This window comes from Vicia villosa, unplaced genomic scaffold, assembly GCF_029867415.1.
Source record: "Vicia villosa cultivar HV-30 ecotype Madison, WI unplaced genomic scaffold, Vvil1.0 ctg.001274F_1_1, whole genome shotgun sequence".
NCBI lineage: Eukaryota > Viridiplantae > Streptophyta > Magnoliopsida > Fabales > Fabaceae > Vicia > Vicia villosa.
In genome coordinates, this window is record NW_026705555.1 from 163714 (window position 1) to 170005 (window position 6292).

Below are 6292 nucleotides of genomic sequence, written 5' to 3' on the forward strand. Positions count from 1 at the left end.
AAAAAGTTGTGTGCCGACTTTGAATACCGTGTGGCCTTTGAATATTGTGTGGAACGCATCAGGGGAAATCTTAATCATTCAATGGAATAAATAATTTTATGATTTAAAATAAATATAAATATAAATGGTTAGAATAAGAACTCAACATTTATGTTGGCTGTTCAAATTGAGCTGTCAGTTTAAATGTTGCAACAGAAACGTGATCAGGGTTTAGTGGAATAAAAATAAATTAAAATCCAACAAAAATGGTGCATTTTTTTCATTTTCCCAAATAAAAAGTTGGAAAGTGACTTTTTAGAAAACTGGAAAGTGGTTTTTCATTTCTCAAGGTTAAATTTGAAATCCAATATTATGTCTTTTCAGCTTCTTGTGTATTAAAATAAAAAAAAAATCAGTAAGAAAATAATGAGGGATTGCCATGTCAGCAAAACTAAGATTACAATCAACCATATTGCAGTATTTAACAAATAGACTAATTTGCCCTTAATTATTAGATTAGTTTAAGTTAAACTCAATTAGGGTATACGTGGAATTTCTAGGTACTTTAACTTTTTTATATTGTTAATAGATTTTTTATTCTTTTACAATATTTATATTTTCCCTCAATTATAAACTTGATTCCCAATTTTATATTAATTTTTTATAAAACAAAATTGTATTCAAAATAGATGAACTTCCATTCGGGAATAAGATATATTGGTGTAACATGGAATAAGATATATTGGTGTAACAAAATAGATAGATAAGGTTAACACTTTAACGTTCAAGTTAATGAGAAAATGAAGAAGTGTAAAGTGAGTTAAGATTGAAACTGCATCTCACACTGCACATGTAGATGACATATGGGAAACTTTTCATGAAAGTGGGTCGAGATCTCTATGTCGGAATCCTTGTGCTGAGAAGTGGAAGAGATTTGTGGAACAAAGACATTAAATGCTAGTCTCTTCAGTTAAATGTTTTGCAGGTTTTCCTTATGTGTGACCCTAGGTTCATAGGTTAAAGTGCAACCCTTTCCTATAGGATGTTTGAGTGTACTCAAGTGCCATTACATTATCGAGGCAAGATCTGACTATTATTTTTCATTTCTCATTTTTTTTATTCTTGACTCTTGATTTATCTCTTTTACCCCTCTTATATAAAGGCTAATTTTGGTTTTCAAACGGTTTTCACTCCTTTTTACTAGTGAGACTTATATCCTTCTCACAAACCCTTACTAGTGAGACTATAACGTTTAGCGACCAATAAAGCGACTGTTACCTGGGAATTTTGACTTACTATTTAAAGTATAATTGTGAAAGCACGTTAATCAAAAGAGAGGTGTTGAGATCTCATTTGAGTCGAAGAGCATTCGACTTCAGAAAAGGCATATGGTCGAAAGTAAGTTCTCGTTTGTGCATTACTTAAGAAGACAGAACTTAGAAGTATTTGTGTTTCTCAAAGGCTAGTCGAGGTCGAAAGAAATGGATAAGACTAGACAATTATTTTCAGGACACGTGGAGGTTCCCTAGACGAAGGTTGCATGGTCGCGATACATGTTGACAGGTTCTTAGTCGACCGTTAGGACAGTTTTATTTTAGAAATCTATATAAGCAGTGTTGTTTGTAGGTTTTAGGGGTTCGCATTTTTATGTTACAAAAAGAGTACTCTAAATCTCAGTGCAAAAATGAGAAACGAGTGTCACTTTCCGGAAATGTACGTATGCGTACCATTTTTACTACAAGAAAAGGGCTCCCTAGCGACATATATTTGTGACATGTTATTCACGTGGGAAGAAAAGGACTGTTCTGACGTGAATAACACTTCGGTATGTTATTTTAATCATTAATAATAACAATTACGTATTCACATGGGGAGTCAGAAAAAAATAATTTAAAAAAAAACTTGTGAAATGCTTTCCACGTCGCAAAAGATAAAACAAAATTTTTAAACTTTGAAATCTGTAAAGTCTTATGGTGGGAAAATAAAAATTTTCAAATTTTTAATTGTGATGTGGTTTTCACGTCGGAAGCCTTTAATGTTGACTTTGAATTGACATGCGCAGGCTTTGGCAGGTGAGGACAGATTGGCAATTCAAAATTTATTACCGTTGGCAGCTTGCGACGTGTTTGACACGTCAGTAATTAGTGACGTGAAAATAAAGACGCTGCCAATTAGACCGTTGGCAGCTTGCGACGTGTCTTTCAAGTCAATAATTAACGACGTGAATTTAAAGACGCTGCCAATTAGGCCGTTGGCTTCTTGCGACGTGTGCACCACGTCAGTATGTACCGGCTATGTAATCACGTCGCTAATTATTTAATATATTCTGCATCACAGACGCTTCCCCTTCTTCATTTTCTCTTCCTCTCTTCCTCATTTCTCATTCTTCCTCTCTTCTCTCACACTGTATTTCTCTCTTCCTCTTCTCATTCTCTTCCTCTTCTCATTCCATTCTCACACCATTTTTGAAGGTATGGCTTTTATAATTCTATTTTATATTTAGTTTATTTATTATTTGTATTCATTTATAATTCTAACTTATTTTAATTTTTTTATTAAAGATTTTGAAGATTGGAGGAGATATATATTATAAGAATTGAACTTGAAGATTGGAGGAGATTAGAAGATTGAGGTATTTTTATAATTTTAAATCTGATATTTTGAAGTATATTTTTGTGTTATATTTGTGTTAATAGATAAATATTATATTTTTTTGTAATATTTGGATATATTAATTAGATTATTGAATATTATTAGGTTAATGTAGTATGTAATATTTGTGATAATTGTATGTTTTTTCTGGAATTTTTGTGATATATTAATGTAGTATGTAATATTTGTGATAATAGATAAATTGTTTGTGATGATATAGAAGAGATACTCCTATCATAGAGATGATAAATGTCTAATCTCCTAGGGTATTTGATTTGGATATTGGGGATGCTTATAAGAAGCCCGTGGGTCCTTGTACGAAGCCCAAGAGGAGGCTATCCGAGGGTCCTTGCATTGTAATCCCAAGAGGAGGCTATGGGAGGGACAATCCAGGGTCCTTGCATTGTAAGCCCAAGAGGAGGCTATGGGAGGGACAAGTCGTTTGTACAAAGCCCAAGGGGAGGCGTGGTATAGTTGGTTTGAGCTCTTAGAGCGATTTCACCGGGAAACCATACTCTATGTCCTAACCTAAACTAGGGAGATTCTTTGCACGAAGCCCAATAGGAGGCTATGGGGAACCTAGTGTTGTACTAAGTTAAACAAGTATATATAACACAATCACAAACATGAACAAGTACGAACAAATATGAACGAGTACATGAACAAATATGAACAGTTATACATATATATGACAAAGTGTGTGTATATAATGGAGTTTATGAAGGAAATATACCTGTAAGCATGCTCCATTTGTATACACGGGGGCTCGGGACTCATACTCGGGGAGAGGCCCTTTTGAGTTTATTCAAAGCTATGTAAACAAGTATTTACAAAGGGCTTGGGACTTATACCTACATGGAGGCCCATGTTTTATTTTTGGGAAGATTTAAAGAAAACCTTCATTTTTGATTAGTTATTCAAAGTTAAAAATCAAATTGATCGAGATATGTACAAAAAGGTGTACAATGAAATACCTAATTTCATGTACAGGAATGGGACTTATACCTATGTGGAGGCCCATGTTTTATTTTATAAAACATGGTTGATTGTTTTATTTACAGACGCGTCGTTTGTTGTTTTGAAAACAGTTTGAAAAGTATTGTTTTGAAAGAGTTTTTTGTACAAAGAAAAACTGTAAAAAAAAGAAAGAGGAAAAGGGACTTATACTCTCTAATATTCGAGAGGCCCCACATCGCTTTGAAAATCAATTGATCAATTAAAAAGATTTAATCAATAGTTTCAAAAAGAAATGGTTTATCGTTTTTGAAAAGAATCGCGATCGCTTGTTTTAAAATGGTTTGAATTTTGAAAGGAGTCAAATTAATCAAGATAAACAAAAAGATTATCTTCAATTAACACTTAGATGATCAGGGTTTGCTCAAAAAATATTTACAAGTGATTAAGTTTGAAAATCAAATGAAAAATAATATTTAAAAGTATTAAAAATACTTAAAAACAAGTCATTTTAAACCTATTTAAAAATGTATCAAATAAATATTTTTTTGATGATTTTTTTTTGATATTCTTAAAATATATGTGTTAAACAAGAAGTGTGTAAAAAATGAATGAAAAATGAATTAATTTGATGTGTTAAATAATTAAATGAAGTTGTAAAAGAAAATGAAAGAAAAATAGTTGTAAAAAAATGTTTTGGTCCCTAAGGGTGTTGAACCCGTGACCTTATGCTCACCACTCAAAAACTTAGCCAACTGGACCACGCGCGTGGTCTGTTTAACACTTGCAACGAATTTGTTATATTTTTGAATCATTTTCTAATTTCAGTTTCAAAATCTGGCGCCAAGAACACATGAACAATTTGAATTTGAAAATTCTGAAAACTGGATTGTTTTGATCAAGTGAATAGCCTATCTTGCTCGATTTTCCACAAGGAACATGATGGTACCATTTAATTTCATTTATTTTCAATCTAAGATCATTAATTTTCTGATGAACATGAAGAACCCTAATTCTATGATTCAATCTGAAATCGTGTATGTGCAAGATAAATAGCAATTGATTGAGGGTTAATGATCCTCATGTGTGCAGAAATGAGATGGTATGTTCATATTTCATTCATGATGCATGATTCATAGAGTTTGAAGTTCAAGTAGCTTACCTTCAAAAACGGCAAAAGTGAGAATCGAATTCTGCAAATGAGGAGTTCCAGTTGTTGTTTCTTGATCTGGACAACATCAATGGACCTTATGGAAGTTGTTTGAATGCCTGGAATGAACTGGAAACCTCTTGATCAATCTATGGTACCCGATCTGCAGTATGGCTTAAGTGAGGATCTAGCTTGATGATTTTGGTGTTTCAGATCATGGATGATGGTTGGAACAGTTCATATGAAGTATATGGATGATGTTTAGAAGGTTAGTTTGGACAGAATTTGCTTGGTATGGATTTTGGCATGATAAGGCTAGTGTTATGCATATTTGGAGGTGAGATGATGATTCTGAGTTTTGGGATGATTTGAGGTGTGTGAATGGTTCAAACACATCATATATGATGTTTATGAGATGTTAGAATCATTACTTTGGCCAGAACTTCAAGGGTTTGGAGGTTGGGATTTCTTCCTCACTTTGAAACTTAAAACTTGCAATTCAAGAAAGAAAGAGAAAACCTATCTTTTGTGAGGTTTTGGTGTGATTTTGAATGGAGTTTGGACCTCTATTTATAGGCCAAAGTGTCTGAACTCAGAGCTTTGCAACTTGCTTCAAGAAGTGATGATTTGGCATTTGGAGATAAAATGGAATCTTACCATTAAATGCATTAGGTTAAAAGTGACTAAACCATGGTTAAATCTCAAGCTTCTTATCCTCTTCCATTCTGATCTCAAATCAGAAAAATATCTTCAATTATTGCCTCTATGCATCATTATTTGGATCATTTGGCAAATTGGTTCATAACTTAGTGAAAATGGCATGAAATTTCAAGTGAAAAGTTCACTAATGTCAAAATTCAAAACCATGGCTACACTCCATATTTTTCCATGCTCTTGGACATTTTGGAAAGCTCATATTACACACTTCAAAACCCTAGTTGAAAGTTTCTTCAAGATCTTTAAGGAAGTGGGTGAAAAAGATCCATGAACTTTGAAGAAAGTGAGATTTTAAGTGCATTTTTCAAAAGATGCCAACTTTGAAGCTCCATATCTCTTAAATGGTTGATCTTATGAAAAAAAATTATATGTGTCAAAGTTGTTTAGTGGATCAAAATCTACAACTTTCATGTTGGAAGTTTTTTTCAGTTTGTAGGTGAAATTTTGAGAAATTCCCTTCCAAAGTTTGGAAAAAACCATTGAAAAACACTTAGAAAATTTTCTAAGTATGAAAGTCAAACTTTGACTTTTTGATTCTTGATTGATTTTCTTGATTTTTCTTGATCAAATGACTTCATATATCATATATTGATGATTCAAAACTTCAAAAGTCATGGTTGACCAAAATTCTTCAAAAGTCAATGGTGATCTTGTACAGTTGACTTTTTCAAACGAATCGCGTTTTCTGGAGATTTCAAATGAATCAAGCTATCCCCATCAAATGAATGGTATGAATGGATCTCATTGAAGCATTAGAGGATATTGAGCCATGGTTTGAGTTGTGGCACCATGTCCTGATTAAAAAGTCAGTTGTTCAGTGAATTAGGTCAAAAACCCTAA